Source organism: Monomorium pharaonis, chromosome 11, assembly GCF_013373865.1.
Source record: "Monomorium pharaonis isolate MP-MQ-018 chromosome 11, ASM1337386v2, whole genome shotgun sequence".
Classification (NCBI taxonomy): Eukaryota; Metazoa; Arthropoda; class Insecta; order Hymenoptera; family Formicidae; genus Monomorium; species Monomorium pharaonis.
In genome coordinates this window covers 927014-944682 of record NC_050477.1, presented here as the reverse complement: position 1 = coordinate 944682, position 17669 = coordinate 927014, and the positions used below count along the sequence as shown (strand labels likewise).

Genomic DNA, 17669 nt, shown 5'->3' with positions numbered 1-17669 from the left:
CGGCAGCACGCTCGCAGAAAATTACGTCCTTATTTACGAGCCTCGCCCTCGCGCGGTTACATACCCCGAGATATTGTTGGGCAATCCGCGTTTTCCAACGATTCGATCGGCGAAGCTCGTTCGCGAGACGAACACGGTCGCGCGAACTCCGACATTTCTCCTGGACGCGATTGGAAATCCGAAGTGTTCCTTGGAAATGTTACGTTAACTCTTCGCGAAAGAAACGGTAGCCGAAATCCGCACGTGATGTCCGGTGGCGCGTTCGAGGCACTCTCAGTTTCTGAAGGCTAATTCGTATCCGCCACGTGAGCGCGAAATATTTAAGAGCCACGCGGATAACGAAGCGCGAGGCCCGCTAATGAAAGACCCTGGCGCAATAGGACCGCTAATTAACAGCTTCTCGGGGAGTTAATTTGAATACAAGCTGGCCAGGCAGCTTACACACGTCGCTTCTGTGTGTGCACGCCTCCTCCACCTCGTCCCGCGTCCCGCGGTTACGTGCTACGATGCATACACGCATATACGCGCGTACGTGTATGTGTGTGTGTACCTGTACGCGTACCGAGCGTGTAGGGCCTGTGGTGTACCCGGAGTGGCTTCCTCCAGCTATCGGGTTCTGCCAACCGTATAGGAGCGACTAATTTAAATACACATGTCGATGCGTGCGAAGATTGCACCTATATACCGCGTATCTCCCCGTGCTCTCTCTCTCTCTCTCTCTCTCTCTCTCTCTCTCTCTCTCTCTCTCTCTCTCTCTCTCTCTCTCTCTCTCTCTCTCTCTCTCTCTCTCTCTCTCCCTCTCTCTCGATACCAAACCAATACACATAATACTCCTCGCTCCGCTCCCGTGCATGCTGCTCTGTGGTTGCCCGAGCCGTGTACGTAATATGTCGGCAGTTACGGCAGTCCACCTCGGAGACACCAGACGCAACTCAAGAATCGTAATGATGATAGGCATCGTCGACCGAGCAGCTTCCGTCGCGTGATCGCGGACGCGATGCGGTTAATTTTTTTATGTGCGAATTTTTTCGAAAAATAAGGTAAACTTCTAACGAAACTATATCATCATCCGATTTACATTGGATTTCGAATTGCAAGACTGACGTTTTTATTCAACTAAAATTTCTATACTCAAATCATGGAAGCTTTTTTCCCCCCCTTTGCGATAATGTTACCAGAGATTTCAGGCAATTCCAAACAAATCCGCGACGTATTCTTTGAGAGCCAACAATCTGCAATATTAGATCGAAATTCTATAAACGTCGACGTCGAGGAATGGAAGAATAAAGGATTGGACGTACGATCGATACGACCGGAAGGTTTTCTTTATCCCATCCCGAGAGTCTCTCTCTCTCTCTCTCTCTCTCTCTTTTCACTGATACAAATGTCTCGTTTAGCCGGTAGCAGACGATGACACGCCGCGGAATGTCAGTTCACGTCAAGGTGGCGGTACGAAGATACGGCCTGCTGGACGGGCAGGATGGAGCTTTGCATACGTCCGGTCAGTTAGTCATATCGCTCAGGTGGCATTGAATCCGCTGAATCGCTAATGAGACTACCAATCGACAGACGGCAGCGGGAGGGGAAAAAAAAAGGCGGTCAACCAGCCTGGCCGGTTTCCAGGCTGCTGCTGTTGCTGCTACTACTACTCTGCCGTTTTATCTGGGATTCGCTCTCTTCAACTTCTTCGACATCCAGTAACTGCCAATTACAGACCACGTGACCGTACATCATCGAAAGTTCCGCGTGGCGACACTAGATTTTCCCACGTGTACTGATATCCTGTGGCGGGGCTAATGTTCATAAGCCACTCGCGCGATATAAGTATCATGTGTGTGTGTGCGTGTGCATAAAACTCTTTACGTACGCTGTGTCTCATTATTCTGATATATTATTCTGTACACTTTCCTTGGCGAGGAGCACGCGAACGCGGTGTCACGCAAACGCTTAAAGAAGGACTTACGCGTCGCGTCGCTAGATGATATTTCCCGATTACATTTCCTCCCCTCCCCCCTCCACCTCCCTCTCTCGACCGCCATTTCAGCGGCGACACATTTACCGTAAGTCGGCGGCCTGAGCAGGCCGTATCGAAAATACGATGTCACCTTTTGAATTAAACGGGTGTGTGTCTAGCAGCTGTCGCTACACGTAGCGGCTATCCCGATCGGATAAGACGTTTAATTTCGGACGCGCGTATATCTTTTTTTTCGCTTTCTCTCTCTCTCTCTCTCTCTCTCTTCCTCGCTGTCCTCGGGAACACCTTACCGAACATCATTAGTGCAGTTAGCACTACATTAACATCGACCATCAATTATCGGGCACGCGTATCAGATACGGCGCGGCAAGCGCTGCAACGTTTGTTACGTGTATTTTAAAAATCAGTGTTAATTTGCACGAATTAATCTGCCAAACTGTTCTTTGTACTTATTTACAATAAATGTTCATAAGTTTTCGGTATATATTAACGATCTGAGAATTAAAATAGTTTTCGTAATGCGAAGCCATATTGGTTCGCAAGTAGTCACGCCTATGATCTTCCCGGCGAGACGCCACGACGAATCAAACTTAAATCCTCGAAAGTAACAACCCCGTCAACGGAGGGTAGATGCTGTCCGCGGCAACGGAGATGCGATCAATATTATACTCCTCTCTCGCTCCCTCTCTCCCGCCCTCCGTCCCTCTCTCTTCTTCCACCCTTCATGCGCCCACTGTTCCGCTCCTCGATCTTTCTCTCTTTCCCTCTCCTGCCACTCTTCCCACCCTTCCCTGGTCTGTTCCCGTCTTCCTCGCACATCCACCCCGTTCCTCCCTTCGCGGATTCTCCCCATCGCCTTTCTCTCTCTCTCTCTCACTCTCTCGAACTCCGCGGCTCTTTCATCCCCAGTTACTCTCACTTCCATCGCACAGACTCTTCCTCTTCCTCTCCCCTCCCTCGTTCGCCGTTCGTCCCTATTTACCTTTCTCTCTCTGTCGATGCTCCCGTTTTCCATCCCTCTCGCTCTCCTCTTTCCCTTTGCGTTTCCATCTGACTTTTCCCCTCTTACCAGCATCACGGTTAGCCATCTCTCCTTTTCTATCTCTCTCTCTCTCTCTCTTTGTGCCATATCATCCCTGCTCGTCTTTTGCGCCTTGTCCCTCTTCGTGTCTCTCTCTCTCTCTCTCTAGCCACCCTCCTCATCGCCGCCCCTCCTCGGCCGAGCCATGACGTCACTATCGTGGGACGCCATCTTGCCATCAGACAACCGAGGTCCTCCGTTATCGTCCCTCTATACAGCCGCATCCCCGCCCGGCTTTTCCGACCCTCTGGCAAAATCCCCGCAAGGATCTCCGGCAAGGATTCTCCTGCCGTTCCTCCCGCGCGCATTGCTGGCGACGAGCGAATTCGCCGGCACGCAAATTAACGAGATTACTCGGGGTTTTCGACCCTACCCACTTTGACACCCTCCTGCGCGCCTCCCTTCTACCAGATCGCCGCTTCCTTTGTCAACGTGGATGTCGTTACGGCACGAGAGACAACGGACCAACGAAAATTGCGGTGAATACCCGGTTGATTTTCGGCAGAATGGAGTTTAGATGTAAGATTACGAAAAAATAGAAAAAAAAATTTGTATTTGATCTAAATTGTAAATTTTATCCTAATACTCTCAAATTAACAAAAGGATTAAGTGACTATATCTTTGTTTTCATTGTATAATAAAACAAGTTAACGAGCATTGAATAAGTATTAGTTTGTAGTGGAATTATTTTAAAAACAAATTGATTTAAGCGAGGGATTGAAAAAGACTTTCCTTGAAAAATTTTATCGAATATTCAGTGCAAATATTTGATCTAATATAAGAAATTTTATATTACCGCAAATTTTTGCAGGTTTCAAAAAAATCGACGTATCCATAGTATAAGCGGAAACTCTGTTTAAACAGCTCACCGAAATCACAATATGATATCATTCCAAATATTTATGAGATCTAGACGGATTAATTGTCGTTATAATAATAATAATCAATATCGTATAAGATTACTTAAATCGTTTCTTGAATTCAAGAGACTAGATATTTTTTATTTTTTAGATTAGAGATTATAAACAAAAGCAGATTCCGCTTTTGCTGCCCTATTTCATTAAAATAAATCACGTATCTTGTTTTAATTCTTCGTTCTTTTATCCTCATTGTCAATAAATTATTCATTTTTCCTTAAATAATTTATTGCATTTGTTCACAAAAACATGTTATATAAATTGATATGCGACGACGCAAACACGCACCATAATAAGCTCGTGTGTCCATGAATTTGTTAACAAATTCGAACGACTGTGCGTATCAATCATTCATGTAGAATTCACCCTCCAGGATGGAAGTGGTGCAAGCCCGTTCCTCTGGCGATCCTCTTGCCAGCTTTGTTATCGATCTCCCATAACAATATTACTGTATTGCAGTAACAAGCGTCCTCGTTCTCGAACCTACCTACCGCAACCGCCGTCGTGTGTGACAGGGGCGCGTGCACCCACAAAACGCACTTCAGGGATGACTCGAGTGTCGAAGAGTTGCACGTTAGTAGTTGGGTCGTTATTGTTTCAATTCAATGTATGGAGGATCACCGGAGAAACGGAAGAAAGGGGTCCGCGGAGAAAAGGACGGCGGGGACCACCATGGACTCCCTGTTGCCCATCTATCCGGCCAATAACGCCGTCCTCATTGTATCGCCATTTTACAATAGTGAGAGAAACGGATTTGCAGCTAGACGACACCTTGAATTCGCGGTTCGTAATTAAACGGGCCACGCCCGGGATGAAGCACCATACGTCGCGAGATAATACGTGCGAGAGAGAATTCAACGGAATTTTAGATCAGGAGCTCAACTCGATAAATCCTTATAATGTAGGCTGTTTAATCCCGGAAATTTTTTTTCCGGAGTCTATGGGAAAAAGAGTAATAACGAGACAATGTGTTTGTGTGCGTATTTATTAATGTATAATCAAACGCGATAACGCACACGCTTGCATCAATCGGACTGGGTAAAAACGCAGCGGGATACGTCGTTGTTGATTTCTAAAGCGCGATATACACGTGAGATGCGAATCGTCGCGGGTTCTTCTAATAATTCCGCTATCGGGAACTCCCAGACTCCTCGCGCGATTCTCAATACGTTTCGTAATTGTTCGCGTTTCCATCGCCTTTTCGCCGGCTCTCGTAGCTTCCCAGCCTCGCTCGAGGTGGCAACCGGGCAAAATTCTCTCGCAGACTCGTATCGCGTTCCTCGAGAGAGGGAGAGAGAGAGAGGAAGTTCCGCGCGCGCGTGTGCTTTAAAATCGCCTCGGATTTGCACGCGAGCGTATTACATCGTCGGACAATCGGCCGGATAGGTTTCGCAACTGATTCGCAGCATATGCATGCGCGCACTCGAGGGAAGTGCTATGCGGCATCTGTAGTGCCAGCGCGTGCCTGACAATGCGCACTTTCGCGTCGAGTGTCCTCCCCGGGCATTCTTCGGTTTTGTATTATCGACCCCACGCCCTGGACCACACCGCACAATGTACGGGCACGTAAGCCGCGCGTTAACGAGTAACTGACGTAATAAGCCACCCCGAAGACAGCGGCTGCACGGGAGCTTTCGTCTCGTTATACCCGCGATGCTGTAGAAGAGTCTACAATTTATTCGCTATATATGTAAATAGTCTTGTGCAATAATACGCTAATGCGCGGAAATTTATAATGTTTTAACTTAAAATGGTATCGATAATTAATTTCGTTTGTATCGGAATTTCTTAACGTTCAGTTCCTTTGATAGGTGCAAGTACTTACATGCACTGAAAAAAATCCTTGGTAAATTTGTAAAATTATTTAGTAATAATATTGTTGAAATATATGATTGTTATAAATAAATATAGTAATAACAAAATTATAATAATATTCACAAAACATTTGATAGTAATGGTAAACATTTTGTTATATGTATTTACCTTATGTTTAGTTGAAACTATTTCACCAGGGCGCTGGTGAAATAGTTTCTTTAACGAAGGCTGGGTTATTATAACCAAACCTTTTCTTTAGTGTGCTGAATTATAGCCCAGGACAATTCATTTTATTACGGTAACAATCTCAATCACTGTCACTTTTGTAATATTGGAAAAATAAAAGGTTGTTGTATGATAAAAATGTTTTAATATTAAATGAAAACTATCATGTAAACACACGTAAGTAAACGCGTGACAGTAAATAGGATAGCAATATAAGATGTGCAGCACTAATCAGAGGGAAATAATATTCACGACACTGACTCGCGATAATTCATACTGTGTACTTTCATTTTTTTTATTATGTTTAAATAATCAATCAATTCTTGAACTTGTTGCTTTTATTTTGCGTACATTAAAGTTTTTACTTAAATAATGCTTAAGAAAAAATATTTATTGTATATTAAAAAATAAGTATATTAGTTGACAGTATGTTAATCCGGTAATAATTGAGATAATTAAGCTTATACTCCAGCTTTTCACGGTGTGGAGACCGAAAAGTCGCATCGAAAATTACAGGCTTTAACATCGACGAGGCTTTAACAACGTTAAACAACAGTTCATAACACGTCACCCGACACGCCCGATTGATAACCGCGGTACGGGCAATTTTGGCAATTAGAAATCCGGATCGAGATGCAACCGAACGCGAACGAGCGCGCGCGCATAGCCGATGAACGTCGTTGCCGATTCATCGTGTGACGAGTATCGCGTCGACCTATCTTCACCGGGCCATAAATCTGAGACGATATTGCGCGGTTTGCGCAGATTTGACCCGTCTCTCTCACCGTCCGCGTCCCCACCTCCGGCGCGCGCCGTTAGTGAGATTATGCCGCGGCGTACGTGTGTCACAACGCTTGAGGAATTTATGCTTAAGCCGATATCTGCTGCTCACGTTTTGCATACTCCCCTCGTAGGCGCACGTGTACGCGCAGCCCGGTAAGATCGCGCAACGCGATTGCCAAGCGAAATTTATAATGCCCCTCCCCCTAAAGCGGATAATTGCGGATCGAACCAGACATTCGCGAAAAAAAAGGAACGTTTTCTGCTGCAAGAAGAAAACCTTTGGATCCGGGATGGAAAGTGATACGATTTGAAACTAGATTTCAATTTTGTATACAAATAATTCTTATGCTTGAATTTGTTAATGGACACACGATATTTAGCATATGAGAGATCTTTTCTTGTAATTCTTTCCTACACACAGAAAAATATCAATTCTACTGTCAAGGAAAGCGATCATTCAGTTTTTTCTTCTATTAAATAATGATTGTCTTCGACAAAGAATAATTACTTGATAATAGTCTTGAAATATTTATTACAAAATTTAAAAAACTCATTATTTACTGGAAAAACTTTATAATCGTTTAAAGAATATTACAAAATGGAATCGAAGAAAAGAATTAAAAGTATAAGTAAATCAAATTTTTATTTTAACTTGATATTTTTTATTAAAGTATTAAAAACTACTAGACTTTAGAATATATTTTAAATAAATTTGATACTTATGACGAACTTACAATAGATTTGCAGAGATATAAACTTGTAAATTATTTAAAAGTTATATTTATTTAATTCAAATATTTCATATATTTTGCTGTGTGTACACAGCAAAAATTTATTGTAATAAAATGTTACTTGTTTAAAATAAATAATGAGTGTATTTTAAAACTATTATAAAAAAATATTCTTTGCAATATAAATCATTATTTAAAAGAAGGAAACTAAAAAATAAGTAACTGTATTTCTTAGCACGAAAATGAATATTTTTATCAAGTACTTTTCTGTTTTGTTCTTTAAACCTTTTTTTAGTTTTGTCAGCTGTTCAAGCAATTTGTAGAATAAGTAAATAAACCCAAAATTTTTAATGTTTCATGCAACCCTCTTCAACAAATATCCCATTTGTGAGATTCTTAACATAAACGACATTTGTACGTATAATAATTTATTGGACGTCTCGTCTTCGGATACAGATCGGCAAAATGGCGATATAAAACGGGCAAAAAAGGGGGATAAAATGAAAATGGTAGCTGAGAATATTATCATCGGTCACGAGAACACCGGCCCGTGTGCGTGCGCGGGGGCGTTCACGATCTTTGCTGGAAAGTCGAACCAATGAGAGCGGCGAGCACGTCGCGTGACACGGCGATCTTTTTCACGCTCCGGAACACGCTCCACCCGTGGAAGTGGAACTTCTGAAGGCCTCTGAAATTATCGTCGCCGTCATCGTCATTCCCGCATACACATAACATTGCGATCATTGTAACGATGTAACAGCATATTCTTTATTTTATTAATTAACGTCAGAATTTCCAAGTACGAAGGCACTCGAGTGGCAATTCTGTATTTCTGTGATGCACCAAAATGCACCGGCATGGTGATCGAACCGATGCGTCGATATCTCAGCAAGTTCTACTCATGTTTGACGTGTAAACTTTCGCGTGCACCTTTAGTGCGCAATGAATTGTCGGCTGGTCATGTATAGTCCAGAATTAAACGATTTAAGCGAAGATAAAAAAAAGATAACACTCACCGACATGATGCGCAGCAGCGGAGTTGTCGTCTACGTTGATCTGCAAAATAAAAAATATGATATCTAGGTTAACGTCAGCGCAGCGCCAAAAATAATTAATATTTTAAATTTAAAATATAGTAATCAAAATATAGTAACCCTGTATGCATTATTTGCAATATTCGTCTTTCTTTTTTAATCAAAATTTATATAGAAAATTTATATTGTTTCTGAATTTACTTTTATTTAATTTTATTAATAGTTAAGTTATAATTATGTAATGTATAATAAGTATGTATTAACTTGACTTGAAATTATTATGATCAAAAAAATATAAGTTGAGAAATAACATTTTTTCGATATGAATTTTGATCCGAAAAAAACTCACAAATGCACAAACAGAAATGCATGTATATTATCATGTATTATTATATAATAATTATATATAATTTAATGAATCATATATAATATTATAATCTAATAATACATATAATTATGTTATAATTAATAAATTCTTAATATTATTTAAAATAGAATATTTTCATAAAAAGAATCTTACTCAACAAACTTTGATAAAACTCTATAAATGTGTGAAAGCATCTGATAAACTAATTTAAATAATTCAAGAAAATTAATTTCAAGTACACAGAAAATATGCATTTCACAGGTAATTCCACTGCCGCGATGCAAGATGGCGGAATGAAGCGCCGTGCGATTCTACCATGAGACTGATAATTAACCAAGGACGATTCTTAATTAAGAATACCAAAGAAACAAGAAAATTATTTACCTTTACGGATGCTCCGCCGTCGCCCGATGCCTCCCAGGTCTCCTCCTCCTCTCAGATTGCCTCGTTTCTCCTCGTGGCACTCGTCCTCCATGGCACTCACACGCGAAGACGCGGTAAGTCGATAAAAAAGTTTACACGCACTGATTACCCGAACGCGGACATTCGCGCGCGTTACTTTACTTCGGCACTCCCGTACGCGACGTGCCTCTCCGTTGTCGCATCGCGACCGACAAGCAGTGCAACGAACGAAGAAAAGCGTCACGCACACGTGCGATTTGTTCGCGATGCGACGTAACGCGAACCGGTGCGACCAGCGCGACAATGACGAGCACCAAATGCAACGGGAGAAATTCGAAAATCGTCCAGGCGACTTCACGCGCCGCCAACTTCGCCGCGATGACGCTGCACCTGTTGCTCGTACCTGCACTCCCGTGCACTCTCCTTCGCGCCACCTTGAACAAATAACACGTTTTAAAACAATTACCGAATCACCAAGTTTCTCGTAACACGAGCGCAAAAAAAAAAAGAGAAAGCGCGTATCGAAGCTTTAAAGCGAAACCCGAACATCCGTGGATTGCGGTCGCCATCTTGACGATTACTTCGCAGATCTCATGAGATATATGTACGCATTTCAACGAACGGTCGAACTTCTGCTGCGCGATTGACGAATTTATATGCCGCGCGATTGACAAATGCGGGATCGAGCATCGCGACGCTATCGTTCCGCAGATATCCGCTTTCCGCGTCCGTCACCGGAAGTTCGGCAACTTCACACCGCTATCTTAGTTACCTTAGTTACCACGTTAGTCAAGTTAACGATCAACTAAGGCGCGATGGATTACTCGAAAATATATAATAATTTCGAATGCGTATAAATTATTTCATGTAATCCCGTATAAATCCCGTATAAATTCCATATAAATTCCGTACAAATCCCGTGTCCCGAATCCGGAAACGAATTGTGTTCAAATGAGCGAGAGATTGAAAATGCGGAATATATACGTTTCGCTAAATGGCCGGTTTCGATACTCTCGCAAGTCCTTAATCGCAAAAGTTAGACGATTACTCTGGTAAACGATCTTTAACACTTAATTCCCCACCTTTGTACATACATATTGATATTGTGTCCTGCACATTTCTTTTCTTTGAAATATCTTGCCGACTGTAATTAGTTACAACATTTACATACAATTCTTTTAAATACACAGCCGTACAAATACGGCACTTGCATGTTTTTGCATTATAAGAACTAATATTAATTTGCTAAAGCTGTTAAAAAATATGTAAGAGTCATGATAATTTTCGTATGCTTATAAAAGTCGTGAAAATTGACATTCCCGACATCCGTCGCGCGGCCAATCGCAATTATAAGCCTTTCGCCGCAATTCGCCGTTTATCTAGCCGGCGGAGCGAGATGCCATAGATTATCGCGGCCGTTTCACCAGCAAGAGCTGCGCGTTACCGGGACGATCCAAATATATATCCAAATGTTTCTCATGAATCACTGATAGCATCGCGTAGGGCCGGGGCACTTTTTCGTCGTGGCCAGCTCCGGAGCATAGGGTCTCATTTGGAACACTGGGAGCCCCGGCGGTTGATAGGTGTCGCATGATTGAAAGGTTCGCCCCGCGAGCCGATCGGCTATCGATCGATGATTCCATTTCGGGCCATCCCCCCAGGAACTTGACGCACGCGGACGAGACATGGACCTTCTTAAGCAAGGAGAAGCGACAAGATCCCGTTCGAGATACATCTCGAAGAGGCCGGTCTCTCGGTGTTCTATCGCTCCGTCTCTTTTTCGAGCTCGAAGATATTGAGATATTTAGATACTCGGATGCGGTCAACGTCTGGAACTCAAGGATTGAGAACCGAACGGGAGGTTCGAGAAACGACGGGTCGTAAAATAGAATTCGGAGAACTGAGACTCGAATAATTTGATACTCTTAATTTTGTAGGTACGGAAATGATCTTTAACCCTTAGAATAGTCGCCTGGGGTGTTTTTCATACCCCCAGCGTCGGGAAAATAAACCTCACGTCACAGCAAATTTTTTTATTGATTCAAGATTGATTACCTATTCTTCTTATTCGAAGATTCCGAGATCCAATTTGTAGAACAATAGAAACAAATTATGATTTATATATTCTCAATACCTTAGATCTGTTGAAATTAATAAATCACTCCGAGTGATCGTTTACGTTATGAATTAAATATAGTAAAAGTTTGTTATAAATTAAAAATAATGATATAAGTTTGAATGAGATTCGAAATAAAAAGTATTACAAACTATTAATATCTTTATGCAGCAAATACAAAAAATGTTTCTGCAAATGTTTATTTTTATTTAAAAATATTTTATATGTAAATTTTTGTATTTATATGCATAATATAAAAAAAATAATAAAAATGCAACATCCTCGATAACTCTGACAACAAATATAGCATCAATGACTTTATATGATAGCTACTAGTTTTGTTTTAAATTGTCATAAAATATTGATTAAAATAATTATTTAAGAAAAATGACTATCATATTACGGACAAAGTTAGCAGAGTTATGATGCTGTAGAAAATAGGGGGATACGTTATAAAGTTTTTTATGAAGAAACGCGACGGCAAAAATTAATTCGTCGTTTTGACTGACAAAAGACAGTGTGACAGGAGATGAATAATAACGACGCACGCGCGGCAGGGTGGGATGAAGGCGAGAAGAAATAAATCTGCCGTGAATGCACCTCTTGCGCAACGCTCTTAGCTTCAGTTAGCCTATTCGCCGCTATCGGAGATTAATCCGCCCATTAGGGTAACTTTGCAAGCGTCGAGAGATGACGCTCGCCTTTCGAGGGGTGGGCGGTCTGTATTCAGGCGTCCTCGTGCCGTCGTCATAGAGCATCGATACATCAAGCTTTGCATGCCTGATATGGGAACCCGTGTGCCGTCGCGTCCAAACGCGGGGGCGAACTTGCCGTTTAAATCGCGGAATTACGCTAGAAAGTACCGGCAGATTCATGGGAAACTTCGTGTTCGAACGACGACATACATTATGCAGGTCTGCATTTTTAAATTATATTGCACACAGTGCGATAATATAACTGAGGATTTGTTAAAACTGCGTGTGCTCAGGGGGATCAGTTTAATAAATTAATATTGTGTAGTAAATAAAACGGATACGATCAGGATAGAAGTTCAAGTGTTACCAATCAAGAAAAAGTAAAAAATATATAAGGCACCTCAAAACCATCATATTATTATAAGTAAAAAATTTAAATAAACTTATATAGAAACTTTGTAAAATTTTGCTTAAGGTTCCAGTTATTCTTTTTTATTACACAGTTCTTTTAAATATTACTTTATTTATTAAACTATATTTGTCATGTATGTGTTTGTACGTGTGCATTATGATTATAAATGTTGGGTATATATGTGTTTAACTTTATTAGCGGCGACGATAGGTTTTCAAACAAGCGCGATCCTCGGTAGCTGCGAAGCGGCGGGAACAAATCGGCCGCTGAGCCTAAAGAAACAAACGCTACATCCTAAGTAAATACTCGAGGATGTTGATTCCGTCCGGGATGAATCGATTGCACGTTGACGTCGGTGACTTAGCATCAATTCATCCCATGAGTCCAGGCTTCACTGGAGCCGGTTACCGAAAGGAAAGTAGGTGGGGATCGTGACAAACCCCCGACTTTTGTGCACATCGTTGTCAGAAGGGTGCGACCGGCACGTGCCGATCTCTGTGGGATAATTTGGGGAGAAGGGCGCCAAAATCACGTCTACCATAAAGCGGTGACGTAGTGGAACTTGAAGAATCACTTTTGTAATTTCTTTGAGATCAAGAAATTTTTGGAGAGATCACACGAATAAAACACCTATTTATTTTATAAGGACATATTTGGAAAAAAATATCTTCAGCAAAAACTGATTAATTAAAGTATTTTGTAACAAAAAAAATTTAGTTGCCTCTGTAAAATACATGTAAATAAAAAATATTTGTTCATATTCATTACAGTTAAATAATTTATATTAATTAAGTAGTATTTAGATAAAACGTACCAAATAAAACAGTTTAATCGGTACAAATGAATATTATTTTTGCTGAAAGTATTAAATTACTTTACTATTTCTACTGGTGCATTTTCGTTTGGTATTTGATTTAAATTAAAATCTTGTAAAGATAAAACACGTCGCAGGCACAATTTACGTTCTAAGAATTTTATTAAATATTCATCTTCCGAATTATCTTGACGAAATTGGATTATAATATTGTTACACTACTTGCGGGAGCCCCCGCCACGTTCGCTTTCTGCTCGAGAGGAAATCAGACGATCGGTAAACGGCGAAGGAGAGGTAGTACGTACGGCGTCGCGTCAGGTGAGGGTGGAAGGCGCCGCCGGGCAGATACATCTCGTAGGTGCAATGTTTAACAATGCGTCCGCGGCACACACGCAAGCGTTCGGCCTAGTGCGTTCAACCTGGCACCTCGGCCGCTTGCTTACGGAGACCAAACGATTTATGTGCGGAGGAGTCCGCCCACCTCTAGTATCTTCATCTCGGCCGAAGGACGTGTCTGAAGGAGGGAGGGAGGGAAGAAGCGGGGAAGGGGGAGGGGGAGGAAAGACAGCGAAAGAATGGAAGTGATTGTCCTTCGGTCGGAAACGACGAGGGGACGGCAGAAACTCTCGCCTACTCTCCGTCTTTTTCGCTGTGTTACCGCGCGCAACCTCTAATTAATAAACCGACAACGTTCAGCCCCCGGGTTGCACGTATGTGGGCGCACACGTATGTCCGGCAGGCGTCGCTCCGTCGTCGGTAGGAAAAGAGTTAGTTTCCGCGGAGGAGAATATTTTAACGTGACTCGCGTTACGCGAGGCTTCCGCGATCAAAAGTTCGCGCGCTGGCGGGGGTGAAATAAAATTGTAGGGTACAACATAAATCTGCTTTTCTCTCTCTCTCTCTTTCTCTCTTGTGTATTATTAATGTTGACGTTTATTAATACGTCGAACTCCGTACAAGCTGTGTGTATGTAACAGTGTCAAGCGTAGGTATAATATGGTTGTAACATTATTTATAATATCGTGACCCGATGCCTCTCCGGGGCCGCCGCAACTCTGCCTACGCGATTAGTTTACCTCGTAACTTTAGACATTCTCTCTCTCTCTCTCTCTCTCTCTCTCTCTCTCTCTTGCGATATAAATAAAAAGGAAAAAAGAATAAGGACACCGGCTGGTTTCCGTACCGAGCGCTCGTACATCGCGATAAGTGCGCCTCCTCCATCGACGGGCCGTTCTGACCTCCTCGCGAGAGGAGCGATAGCGAACGACCGAGAGGAGCCCGATTCTCCTCAGGCGTGACTTAGTGCATGCACACGAGCTCCATACGTTATAAATCAGCGAGCAAACCATCCCCGACTAAATCGACTTTGCGTAACCAAAACTACGAGGGGTGACTGTCGCCGGGGACGGTAAGAACGGGGACAGGGCAGAGAGAGAAAGAGAGAGAGAGAGAGAGAGAGGAGGGAAGGGGAGGCAAGAGGGGTTCGCGGTGGTTACCGGTGTGAAATGTTCCCATGGGGGGGTCCTGCGGAGACCCCGACGACGGCGAAAACCGGGGGCGGCCCCGACCCCCAGTGTACCAGATCCTCCTCTCTGACACGGGATCCCTAACAGGACAATATGTTACTCGTCTTTCGTTACGCGAGCCATCAGACATCCGATTATACTTATTATCCTGTATTATCCGATATTGACGCGGCCGCGTCCTGGAGTTCGCGGACCGACTCGCGGGAGTCTCACGCCACGACACGAGGGATAATCCCGATGGTTCCGAGGAAGACTCAAAGTTACGGCGCCAGGAGGATTCAAAACGTTTCGTTACCGGCAAAAAGTATTCGTTGTGAACGGCAAGCCGTTGCGACGAAAACACGTCGGACGAAACTCGACGGCGTACAATATGCAGAACGTTGCCAATTGCGAAAAATAGAAAATATAAGTTCGCAGTGAATTGGAAATGAAAAAAAAAGAACCACTTTCATTTTCTCACGTCGTCGTGCAGTCGCGCCGGAGTGTTACGCCATTCCAATTAACCAGCGAGGATTACCGCGCGAAAAGTTCCTGTACGTGGGAAGAGCGCGCGCTTTCGAAATTACAATAATCATAAAGGATCCTTCCATATATTTCTGTCGTTGTCGGTTTTTTTTTTTTCATAGCTTATGCATTCGCGATCGCTATCTCTCTCTCTCTCTCTCTCTTTCGTCAAATAAACACGCGGTCGTTAGGTGCGTAACACGGCGGCGAACGCGCGACCCTTAATTAACAGATTCTCGCACAATCGCTTGATTTCTCTTGTCGGAATTGCTAACGAGAGCTGTTTATTCCGTGAGATTATTGACCGCGAAACGATTGCTGACCGTACTCGCAGCTCAGAATTCAGCCGTTAGACGTGCCCGAATTAATTCACGCGGGCGTGAATCTAGTGCGAATGTAAATCTTCCGTTGCAGGAAGAAAGGAGTATAATCACAGAGCGCGAAAGAGGAAGGGAATGCGCAACTCGTAAATCTTGTAATTATATCCCCGTGTCATTTACGAGTTCGCAATTCATCTTTAATAATATCTTGCCGAACGGTTCGGAGCAAGCTGTTATTTGGCTATGTAACTTCGACTCCCCTCCACCTCTCCCGTCTCCCCCGAAGGTTAGATCGGGCTTCCTTCGTCGGGAGTATGCAGATTATTTCGTATACTAATCGCGATTTGAAGACAAATGTACCGGCCGCGAGAGATCCGTTAAGTCATGCGGCAAGCATTGAGAATTACTAGACGTGAAACTCGCTGCTCGCGTTTAAACGGGCGCACAAAACACACGTAACTGGACCACTGGATCGTTCCAATGGTCGTACCGCCAAGATCGATGGATATCGGACTCCTTTTTCAATCTGTCACGTTCAATTCTGACTCAATCGAAATTATTTAAATCGCGTAGAAGAAAATATTGGTAAGCAAGCCTTCTGCAATCGACGATAGCGATAATAAATATCGACAATTATTCGTACACGGAAAGAATTTTCTCTTAAAAATTACCATGAAAATCGTGGTAATTATGGGACAACGTGAACCTTACTATACTTTTAACAAAATTTACTAAAATTTTAATAAAATTTGGCAAAATTTTGTGAATTTTACTATACTTCTAACAAAATTTACTAAAACTTTGTCCAATTTTATTAAAATTTTACTAAATTTTAGTAAATTTTGTTAAAAGTATGGTAAAATTCTTCAAGGTTTACGTTGTCTCACAATTACCACGATTTTTAAGAGAAAATTCTCTCCGTGTATATTAAACTGTATATTGTTGCGCTTGATCGACAGAAAGTCTCGCGTAAGATACCTTTCCGTTTTAACATTTATATTTAGATATTTTAAATATTATTAGACATTACTCTCCGGCGACAAAGTAAAGTTAGAGTTATGCTATACGAATCGATCACGGGGAGGGGGGGGTCACAACGTCGTCGGTAGCAGCGACCCCAGAAAATGATTTCATGGGGTGGGCGCCGTGATACCACGCAAATCTGGGGTATCGGTGACGGAGTTACCCTCGAGTGTGTTGGGATTAAAGATTAAATAACCAGCATCCCATCGAACCCCTGAACTAAGCGCCCTTTTAACGTCCGCCGTAGTTCACAAGTGGCGGACCTCCCCCCGCGATCTACCACGACTACGGACGTGCCCTCGAATGGCAGAAATCGCTTCAGTTATTCTTCGAGATGGGAATACATCTCGACCAACAAGGACCTTTGTTCAAAAAAATTTAGTTGGAGAATGCATTTCTTTCCCCGTAGAAATTTCTTTTTAACGGAATAAGCACCGATGCGCATATCGGTACGTCGATTGCAACGGAAAGGACAGATGCAAAAATTACGGAATTCCCTCCTCCCCTTGACTTTCTTGTAATCGTGCGTTTGCATTAATTTTCACCGCGTCGCCAGCGATGGCGCACGCGCGCGTGCGAGGGGACGCGAAGCGTCTGAAGGGGCATGGAAATCGAACGCGTTCCCGCGTTCGAAATACGAGAAATCGTAATTCCTCGGCCCGGCGGACATCGATACTATCGTACGTGATCGACGGTGTCGTCCTCGTGGCAATCCCGTAATTACGTTAACGTACTTACACGCGCGCGCGCACACATCGACGACGCGGAGCCGAGAGTCGGTTGGCCGGCACGAAAATTTTAATTGGCTTCGGACCTCTAATCTCTTCCTAATGATCTTGGGGCTCGCGCGCCCATCTGTTTCCGGCATAAAGAGGAAAAAAAAAAGGAATGGACAAGACGCATGGCCAATGCGAGCTTACGCGCTCGGA

General features: G+C 42.9%; 1 long non-coding RNA gene across 1 annotated transcript; it reads left to right on the top strand.

Moving 5' to 3' along the window:
• The first annotated feature begins 804 nt into the window (after window positions 1–804).
• LOC118647878 lies at window positions 805–3604 on the top strand. The gene is made up of 2 exons (XR_004965032.1): window positions 805–1297; window positions 1398–3604. It is a non-coding gene; the product is annotated as an uncharacterized LOC118647878 (long non-coding RNA).
• Window positions 3605–17669: the final 14065 nt, after the last annotated feature.